Source organism: Tympanuchus pallidicinctus, unplaced genomic scaffold, assembly GCF_026119805.1.
Source record: "Tympanuchus pallidicinctus isolate F22 unplaced genomic scaffold, pur_lepc_1.0 scaffold5, whole genome shotgun sequence".
NCBI lineage: Eukaryota > Metazoa > Chordata > Aves > Galliformes > Phasianidae > Tympanuchus > Tympanuchus pallidicinctus.
Window position 1 is genome coordinate 74809796 of NW_026294769.1, and position 11472 is coordinate 74821267.

The following is an 11472-nucleotide window of genomic DNA, read 5'->3' on the forward strand; positions in this document are numbered from 1 at the left end:
GTTGCTCTGCTCTGTTTGGACTCTGCTTCTCATCTTCGAAACCAGGTTTAAAATAACATCTTGCATCTTTTTGACTTCATTTTGCAATATAGACATTTAGGACTTGTTTTGCCTTTGATCAGGTTTCTGTGCCCAGCACCAACCATGAAGCCCTGCCAGGTTTTAACCGTGGAGGGTCTATCAGGTTTTTAAAGCCACCTACGAATGTTCTGCTGCGCTAGATCCTCTTTCCACCTACTACTGACATAGGAAACTTGTGATGCTGGAGGCAGGATCACCTCCCCCTCTGATGACAGCTTTTCAGATGTGTGCTCCATCAGCAAGAACTCCCCACTGATCATTTGCAAAGCTGGATTCTGCCATGCTTCTCTTCTTCATCTGAACCAGAGAAAACATAAGCAGGAAACACAAGAGCCAATGCAAATAAATAAATAAATCAATAAATAATAATAAAATAGATTTATGAATGTGATGTCTCTCCAGCCACCATCCCTGCAGTGAGGAGCTCCAGGTGTGTCTAGGAACTGAGGCCATGCACAGCTGTCTTTGGGATGAACATCATCATTTGGGACCAGGTAGCACATCTCAACTTACGGCCAGCAAGGACGTACAATGAAGGTTTTAATCCTTTGTTGATTTTTAAGACCCTGGAGACAGATAACAGTGGTGTTTGCAGTCAGCTCAGGGAGAGCCCAGCAAACCCATGGCATTTCAGATAAGTTTCTTCCCTCTGGTTTTGACTTTTCCTTTTCTAAAAATCTGCTGGCCTATATATCAGTCACGAGGGAAAGGTCTTTTGACTTTCCCCTCCACGGAGTGCACTTCTCTTGAAAGCACCACCCTCTTGGGGCTCACCTCCTTGCTGCTTGGCTTATTGATACCATAACCAGTAATGATTCCTTGGATAACAGGTGCTCATGTCCATCTCTTGGGGATATAAAAGAAAGCATCTAATGGATTAATGACCACCAGCTCCAATGTGGTTTGGTGCTGGGGTGCTGCTCCCACACAAGGTGCGCTTGCTACCTCACTATGCAGAATTGGCTTGGTAGGAGGGTGTATCAGAACAGGCTTTCTCCTGCCCCAGGGAAGGGGAGTGATTCTGTGCCCACTTGAATCATAGAGCTGTTTGAATTGGGAATGGCCTTTAGAGATCATCTAGTCCATCTCCCCTTGGACTCCCACTTCATCCACTTTCTGGCTGTGGAAGAAGGCGTCATCACAGAGTGGTTGAGGTTGGAGGTACCTCAGGTACCATGTGGTGCCATTCTGCTCCAGCATAACCCCTAGAGCTGTGTTCAGCCCCCCCTGTCCAGAAGGGGTTGGAGTTCCCAAGAGCAGCCCTCAGACCCTCTATGGTCCCCATGCCACCTTCAGCTCAGAAGTGATAGGGGAAATCCTGGGCTCCAGCTTGTCCCACAGCCTGGCACTGGGTACTGCTGGCAAGAACCCTGCTCTGTTCTCCTGTACCTCCTTGTACATGTACATGACATTCCTGTCATCCCCTGAGCTCACCTGGTCCCAGACTGAGCATCCCCCGCTCTGTCAGCTTCTCATCCCATCAGAGCTGGTCCATGCCTTTTGGTGGTCCTTCATTGTACTCTCTCCAGCCTGCCTCCACGGTCTCTCGTGTACCATGGGCCCAGCACTGGTTCTAACATTCCACTTGTGGTCTCACCCACCATCCCTCACCCTCTGTGCATCCTGATGTGGAACAGCCTGCCTTCTACCACCGCCCTTTCCAGCCTGAGCCCGCTGGAGGGCAGCAGCACCCTGTCCATGCTCCACTCACTGCTGCAGCAGCATCTGCCACCCAAGGGTGAATGGGAGGTATCCCTGGGGTGCTTTAAGACGAGTGCGAAGCGTGGCATGAAAAGTGGTTCTAAGCCCTATATTCTTATGGGACAAGTAGTTCAAAGGAGGGAGGAAGCTGGTCCTTTGTGAAATTAATCTAGACAAATCCTGGTGCATTAAGAGTCATCTTTTATAAGCAAGTAGCTTTACCACAACTCACCCTTCCTTACTTCGATCTGCAAAATTTTTCCCTAGGCAAAATGTGAAGCTGTCTCGCTTTGGAATCACCATCCACACGTGAAGAGCTGCCTCCAGTTGCCACTGGCAAATGGCAGTGACCAGAGATTAATAAATTTCTACTGTGTCACAAACTCCACTGCCATAGAAGAACTGATTTCAGGGCTTTTGCCAGCTGCAGTATGCACTGGGTGACCAAACTTTGGGCTAACTCAAATAGTGAGGTCCAGAGGGCCATGCTATGGGGCAAGGAGATCATGCAGTGGTGAAACAGAGTCATGCCTTGGAGCAAAGTAGATATGCTATAGAGCAAGAGGTCATGTTGTGATGAAAGCAGATCATGCTGTGAAGGAAGAGGGTCATACTAAGGGGCAAGAGCATCATGCTGTAACACAAAGGGGTCTTGTTATAGAGTAAGAGTTGAACTATATGATTTTAGATAGATTACATGATCTTAGAGACCTTTCCCAACCTTAGCAATTCTAAGATGGCCGTGTTAGGAGGCGAGTGGGTCATGATGGACAAGGGAGTTGTGCTATGGAGCAAAGTGAACCTGCTATGGAGCAAATGGGTCACACTCTGGAGAAATGGTGTCATGCTAGGAGTAAAGAGGATCATGCTATGGGGTGATGAGGAATGCAATGGATCAAAGTATTCATGTTACAGGACAAAGACACTTACAGGGTCCTGGAACTCAGTGGGGCTTCTCAAGTGACAGAACAAGCCTAGATGGTGTGATTTCACCCAGCATGGCTGGTGCAGCAAGGCTGTAAGCCCAAAACTTGCACTGAGCAGAGCCAGCAGCCAACATGACCATCCCAGAGCTATAGGTCCTGCTCAGCTCCTGGGGACAGGAGGTAAATACACCCCACAGCATATGAGGAGCCCTTTTTTGAGCACATGAGCATAGATATCCAGACCTATGCACTATGCTGTGCAGCAATGCCAACATAGCTTTCTACCAACAGAAAAATGAGTCAAAGGCACATTAGTCTGATACTGGTCTGTTATCTGACTGTTTACCTTTAACCCCAGACACTCCCAATGAACTCATCTCATTTTTTTCCTATCTCAGGAGCAGTCCTTCTCTTTTTCTCTGCACTCACAAAAGGCCCCATCTTTAATGGGAAGGACAGAACTGAGCCATTCGGAAATGGCTCCTGAATCTTTAATAAAGCAAACATTGCTTGGGCCATAAACATATGATGACAGCAACAGAGGCTCTCAAGCTTATTGCCTGGCCGCTAGTTCTTTACTTAACTCTGCCATAATGGCTTTAATAGCCCGGGAGGGAGCTGAGGTGAAAGTCCTATTAAAAAATGTATTTCCGAATTTAATTGAGGCTCCATCTGTGGGGAAAGACAGAGGAGAGGTCGCTCCACAGGAGAGCCATGAAAAAAGAGCTCTCTCCTCCTCCACCTCTGCCTCCCCTTCCTGCTTCTATCCTCGCTGGTTTGTGCCTGGCAGCAAATCTCACCCGAACTGGTGGCCATGGGGACATGGAACGGCCATGGTGACATGGAACACCCATGGGATCTCCTTGGGGAGACTACCAGTCCACTGAGACCCTCTGCAGCATAGGGAGGGGGCACCCCGATTTGTGATGCTTGTCTTCTGGGTGTCCCCTTTGCAACTGGCCATGGGTTCCATCAGCATATGCAGGCAGCTCAGCCAACCATGCCAGGCAGCAACACCTGCCTGCACCCAGGCTGGTCATAGGTATCAGTGGGTTTTTGATCTGTCTGTCCTCCCATCCATCTGACTCTCATGTGGCCCTTCTGTTATCTATCAGTCTGTCTAGCAGCCTCCACTAGCTTCTATTCACCTGGACCCATATACATGTATGCATAGAATCATAGATTTGTTTGAGTTGGAAGCAACCCTTAAAGTTCATGCTGTCCATCTTCCCTGCAAGGAACAGGGACATCTGCAGCCAGATCAGACTGCATAGAGCCACAGGGGTTGACCAGTGAGAGAACTCTGAATGGCTCCAAGAATGGATCATCCACCAGCCGTCTGGACAACTTGCTTCAGTGCCTCACCACTGTTATTGTGAGAAACTTTCTCCTTATATCCAGTCTAAATCTCTCCTCTTTTAGTTTTGAAACTATTTCCCCTATTCCTATCACAGCAGACCCTGCCAGATTCTGTCCCCGTCTTTCTCATAGATCCCCCACTAGATACTGAAAGGCTGCTCTCAGGTCTTCCTGCAGCCTTCTCTTCTCCAGGCTGAAGAACCCCAGCTCCCTCAGTCTGTCCTTGCAGGAGAGGTGTTCTATCCCTTGGATCATTTCTGTGGCCCTCCCCTTATTCTATTGTATACAAATATATGTGTATACATACCCCTACATTATCAGATTGCCACAGCTCCATCTATAGCCTACTAACTATCCATCTCTATCATTCTATCTGTCTGACTGTCCATCCATCCATCCATCCATCCATCCATCCATCCATCCATCCATCCATCCATCCATCCATCTATCCACCTCTTTACCCATCCATCTGTTCTTCTATCTATCTACCCATTTATCTGCCTATCCATGTACTTAACCATCTAACTATCCACTCAATGATCCATCTGCCCATCCATCTCTCTCTCCAGTTATCCAACTTTTCTCCATCCAGGAAAGCTTTGTGCATTGACACCTTTGTAACCACGCAAAGAAGTCACCTGGGAGGAGTCCCCATGTCCATTTGAGGCTAGATGTCCTAAAATAGGATTATTTCACCCCATGTCTGTTGGAAGATGCATGAATGAAGAGACAAATAGACAGGAGATGAATAGATGATAGATAGGGAAAGGAGGAAAAAAGGAGTTGGAATCAGGCTGGGAGATGTTCCTGTCTGCTCACATCACAGAAAAGGTGGCTCTAATTAGTGATGAAGAAGAGAGAATGGGAGTGGAGGAATTCACTCCTTCCTCCACCTCCTTTCCTCATCCCCTCCTGGCGAGCATCACCCTGAGTCAGCAGATCTGCCGAGGTCACGCCACCCACTGTATTAATTGGATTAATAAAGATGTACGTCATTGAGGTAATTACTCGCTAATTGGGGATGACAAGGTTGTCAGGGTTTGTCCCTCAAAGGGACAATTTCCCGTCCCCGTCCCTCCCCTTTCCCAACACACACCGAGTCAATCTCATTAATTAAAAATCACAGAGCCCATAACCTTGTGCTGCCAGGCCCTGGGGAAATTATCACCTCTGGAGCCATACAGCAGGGCAAGGTGGTGGCATCAGCCAACTTTGGCCACCAGAACCTTGCACATCTGGATGCAGAACCCTGCACATCATGGTGCTGTGCAGTGCGTGGGTTGGTGTAGAGCCCTGCAGAGGGATGAGGGGGGCATGCACATCTGGATGTGAGGCTGACACATCTGGATGGTGGGCCTCGCACATCTGGATGCTGCACAACCCAGTGCGTCGGCTGATGCAGAGCCCTATTAGAAGAACTGCGGGCTTTAAACAGCTGGATATTGACTCCTCCACTCTGGGTGCTGAGCTCTGCACATCAGGAGAGATGAAGACACATGTCACGATATTGTGTGACCTCAGCACTGCTTCAGCCCTGGAGTGCTGAGTTTGCAGGACTCGGCTAATGAGCCCAAGCTTAACGATGCAAGCGCCCTTGCATGAACATTTGGCTTTTCCCCCATCTCATTGGCATGGATCTTCAGACAGTGCCCTCATATCCCATCTGTTGTTCCCTCAGAGGATTGATGGAGAGGGAAAACTGAGGCACACAGGTCCACAGGCTCTGCTGCTGCCCGTTGTCTCTTCTAACCACCAGGTTGAGGGCTGGAAGGTGACGTTTCTGCAGCTGCTTATGTGACAGAACCAAATTATTCAATCCTTGCTGAGCTGAAATCAGTCTCCCTGCCTGGGCCCCTGTACATTGGAGAGCATGGATATATTAAAGTGCATATTAAATTGCTTGAGCAGTCATTAAAATTTGCCATACATTTGTAGTGCTACTGATCTAATGTTCCTTTAGAGACCTGAACTTCTTAATTAATTGATTTAGGGTGGGTTTACCTTCTCCTAACCTTCTTTTGTTGTTTGTTTTCCCTTTTTAATTTTTTTTTTTTTTAATTTTAATGAGTAGCCAACATAATAATTTTTGTGATTTCAAGGAAAACTGCAGCTGGAGGTCTTCTCTGCCATAGCCACAGTGAAAGGAATTGGGTTGTTCTAACATTACCTGCACTGAGACTCAACAGAAAGGAATGGGAAAGTCAGCAGAAGGAATTTCTACCCAGATCCTGGGTCAAATACAGCAGACAGTGTATCAGATGGGGAATTAAGCAGGGTTTTGAACCACCCACTGAGCACTTGAGCATATAAAGGGTACTGGGCTCTGCTTTCTGCATTTTCCTCCACAGCAAGAAAGACAAACAATAAAAATATATTAAAGCCAAGAGATTAGCACAAGCTCAGGAAAGCCTTCGAGCAGAGGATCATCCACAAATGATGCACCTGGCAAAAAGGCACACAGCACAGAACAAACAGCGTTCTTGTTCCCAAATCCCTATGGAGATGCACACAGAGGACAATGAGGTCAGAGTGGTGTCACGGGGGCCATATTCTCCATTCCCCAGATTTTTAACCCCAAAACTGCCTTTGGAGAGATCTGGTAGGAGATGCTGAACTGTGTCCAGCAGGCGCTGAACGAGAGTGATTACCCAAGCGATAAATCAACAGTGTGGGGCTGATGATATAATAATGGAGATATGATGTCATCTCAATCCTGCCCATTGATTTTTTTGCCTTTCTTTTTTTTTCCTTTTCCTCTTGATGAATCTCTTTTCCCATCCATTCCCCTCCCTGAGCTCACACTGCTGCTGCTGCTATATGGCTCTTTATTTCCAGACCTATCGACTGAGCCCCAGGGCCATGATAAAGTGATGACAATCAGTGCCTGCATGGGGACCCTTGCTTAGGATATCTACATTGAGATGCCATATAACCCCAGCAATTTCTTAAACTTCACCCATAGAGAACAGGAGAATTTTTGTACAGGGATTAGTTGTAATATTGTGCTTGATCCATGGGTTGCATCCTTCCTCTTGCTTTCTCCATGCTCTTCTTCCCCCTGCTGCTGCAGCAGGTGAGAAAGAAACATCTCCCAGGACATGAAAGAACCATCTAAACACACATGTAGAGTGAGAGGAGGTAGGAAAAGGTTTCACAAAGGAAGTGAATCAGCCTTGGTTAAGGTATTTTATAGAACCATAGAATCATAAAATCATGTGGGTTGGGAGGGACTTCTAAAGGTCATCCAGTCCAGTATATGTTCAGAATATTTCCAGCCATGTCTGTGTATTTGAGTATCCACAATTTAGCAGGATCTGCCTGACTTTGTTTTTCTCCTGGCCTCATCCACAGGTTTCAGTTGCAAAAGCTGCTGTACACCTGGCCCATTCCTTTTGAATGGATCCTGTCTCATGATAAAAAGACAACTCAAGATGAGGCTGATTTGGAGCCCCATCACCTTGAGCATCCTTCTAGGGAAGAATTTCCCTCTCCCATTGTCCAGGCTTCAGCATGAGAGGCACCAGGCAAGCTGACTCCTCCAGAGCAGACAGTTTTCCATTGGAAATGCAAGGACAAGCATCAATTCTCAGTCTCTGCAGAGTCAGGCTCTGCCATGGATGAGCAAAGGCTCCAGGTAGGGAATGGTTTTCCCACATGGCCTCCTCTGTATCATCTTCCCATAGCCCTGCCACCTTTCTTTGTCACCCTATAGCACCCTGTAGGGCAGGGTGTCCCTGCTGCCTTGGACCCTGTCTCTTTCTGTCCCCAAGCTTTTCAAGTCTCAGAGAAGGGCTGTGGCTCCCAAGCTCTCCTGGGCAACTGAAAAGTGGTAAGAAAGGAGCAGCTGATGAATTGGCTGAGCTGCTGCCAGCAATTTCATGCCAGGTAGATCCATTTATCACCTTGGCATGAGAAGAGTAGCCACCAGTATCAAAAGCCACCAACAGATCAGTACATCTGTCACTGATGGGCAGGGAGGATTCCTCCCCAGCACCCTAAATGTTTAGAAAAATGAGCTGCAAACAGGGAGGGACAGGGGTTTCACAGTGCTGATAGGACCTTCCATTGGCTTGAGAGCTCCTGAGCTGTCTCTGGGCTCTGGGGATGCTGCACCCAAGGGTGCACCCAAGGATAAGAGAGATTTTTAATTGGCTTTCAAGTCACAGGTGTATCTCTGGTGGCAAGAAGCTGCATGGGACTTTCCATCCTGTAGCATCTGTTAATGGATTCTGGGACATTTTTCTCCTTGAAACTCACTCAGAAACTCACTATAAAAAAAATAAATAGCACAGATAGCTTTGGGATGCATCAATTTACCCTGTCACGTGCTGTCCTCTCCATTGCTGAGGTGGGCAGTTCCCTGAATATCCTCCAAGGGAGAGATTCAGAGCCAGCACAAAGGAGTCACCATCCAAGCAGGATCTGGGCAAATTGCGAGCACGTTGCAAGCAGAATGTTGCCTGCAAACATGCATGTTGTCCATCTCTGAGTGAGCAAATGCACACACAGTCTGTGTGTGCATGTGGGAAGATGCATATCCATGTGCAGACGAACCCATGCATCCTGTGGTCCCCTCATTGGGTGTTTCTTAGGGCACACAGTTGGGGTGCAGGGCGTTAACGGCACATCCTCCTCTAAGTGGTAGCCGTGTTTCGCAGAGTTAGCACTTTGTAAAGTGTAATGTTAGGGCTGCAGTGGGAATTGCTCTCTGATATTGAACAGGTAAATAAAGCACGGCTTGGAAAAAGCCTGCAGAAATGGTCTGTGAGTGAGGCAGTCTTCCCCAGGGTGTTCTTAACCCACAGCCCATCCTGTCTACCCTAAGACCATGGCAGCCTCCAATCTCCTTAACATCTGAGACCGTGGCTGGCGGCTCCCAGCCCTGCAGCTTCCATTCTTTTACATCCCTTCCCGATCCCTATGTATTCCAAGAGCAGAAATTGCCCCCACAAGAGTCATTTTCCTCCCCTCCAAAAAGATATGGCCTGACGATGTGATGGTGATCAAGAATGGTCTTTGCACACCCTTGGATCTCCACCACGTCCACCATCCCCATTTGGAATCCTTGCTTTCAGAGCGTCACAAAGGGTATGGATTCAGCATTTCAGACATCAGCAGAGCACATCCAGCACAGCTTCATGCCCATCAACACAACCAGTGTTGTGAACCCCTTCCTGCAGTCTAAATAGAAGTTGAGGATAATGTCACATCTTCTGTGGCTCCTTTAGAGATGAACCCCCTTTCCCACTGCATCCAGAAGCAGAAGGATGCTCTACTGCAGAAGAGCTGCTGGGAAATGACCCCTTTCCTAGTTGGAAATCCCATCTGAACGTTGTGCCCATCCCTGCTTATTCCAGGGCTCACTGGTGGAAATCAGGATGGGTATTTGTAGCACTATCAGAATTGCTCCCCATTGCCCCCCACTGTCACCATGCAAATGACACAAATCACATTCCTGCAACCCCACAAACCCATCCATAGTGATAGTCCAAACCCATCCAAACCCTCTTTTACAGGGCAGCAACATGCTCATCCCAGTGCTCATCACTTCCCAATTTGATCCCCATCTTTCTCCTTGATCCAACGTGCTTGTAAAGTGGTTACATCTCTGCTGAAGGGGATTTGAGGCTGATGTATATCAGTATTTTCTACTCCCCTTGGAGACCCATTTGTGAAGTTATTGCTGTAAAGAAGACGGCTGCCACCGAACACTGAGCAGCCCTTACATGCAGTATTTGGACAGATTAATGGTATCAGCATGGGGTAGCTTTCCTTCAGATATATTAAATGAAAAGATTATTATTTTGTTATAAAACAAAGAAGAGAGAGAGAGAAAAGGGACGGAAGATGAAAGCCCTCTGGAGCCTTGCATAAGCCTAACTCTGGAGAAGAAAGATTTGGAAAAAGGAATTTGTTGCTTATGAAAAATTTCTAGGAAAAAAAAAAAAGATCGTTTTAGTGGTGTTCGGATGGTGTACTTTAAAACTGCAAATCCTTCAAGGTATCATCTAGGTATGTTTATTAAAAACTCTCAGATTGGTTTCTTCAGGTTGCTTTTCAAGAAGTGCTTTCATTTATCAGAAATATGGAAGTGGAACATTTTGCACTTTCGTTTTCTCATTGAAAATGTGGAGAATTTCCCTGGAAATAACCCTAAATGAGATAAAATGCCATTTGCAATAGAATCACAGATTTTCATGCACTTCCTACCATATTCATTGCTGAATTTGCTACAGAAGTGATGGTTACTTTGGGGGTTTCATGATTTCACACTGGAGCTTTCCATCCTAAACCCATGGGAAGGAATGCCTGGAAAGGACGATATAATACCTAAGTCCCTGGGACTTAGAATAGCCCTTTCTGGGAGCAAAAAGGAGTTTGCTGTCCCGAGGGTGATGCACATCAAAGTGAGGTTACCGTAAGGTGCAGGAGACATGGAGAGAGCTGGCTCTGAGTTTGGCCTCAGCAATACATAGCTTAGCAGAGTCAGGCAAGGACTCTACAAGCTCCGGGGCTGGTCAATACACCTCGCAGCAATCAATGGACAAGCGGCAGTAATTACATTTCCAAGATCAAATGGGCATATAAATGTTTCATCTGGGTAAACGTTGTGTTGTCGAGTGTGTTTTTTTGGTTTAGGTTTGTTGTTTTCTTTTTCATTTCTCTTTTCTGCATACACTGCGGGCATCTGAGTGGTTCCCATCGACCCAGGCTGAGCCTTCCCCCCATAGCATCCCCCATAGCTCTCCAATAGCTCTGGCACAGGTTTGCATCTATTTTTGCACCTGTCCAAGGTAGATGGACATTGTCTATACCAGCAAACGTGATTGTGATGTGAATACATCCAAAGAGACCTAATGCACCAATTGTAAAACCCACTCTTCTATCACCACTGTGGCCACCATCCTGTCCTGAAGACTGCCCTGCTGGCTGCTGGACCCCCACATTTGTCATCCATCAGTACATGGGCATGTGCTTCCCTGTATTGTTCAGCAGATGGACATATCCCCAGCAGCAATGGTGGGAAGCATCCTCTCCAGTCACTGCCTCTCCCTGTGCCATCCAACACCAGGCTGTTTTGCACAGCAAAGCAGAAGAAACTCGAGCAGCCTCTGAGGACACAACATAACCACTTGGATCTGTTTCACCCTGCAGATAAGCCCCCAAAGCATTTTCTTTCTGGATGCTTCAACTCTTTTCTGACACCACTGACCTCCAGGCTGTGATGTGCCAATGGTAAGGGACTTCAGGAGAGGGAGCTGGGTTCTTCCAACATTGAGCAAATATCTTTACACAGCTCAGGGAATGTCTGACCCCATCTCTGCTGCTCCCCATATCTTTCCCTTCCTCACCTCTCCTTGGCTTTTCCTATTTACTCACAGGCTGCTCAGCAGATGTAACAAAG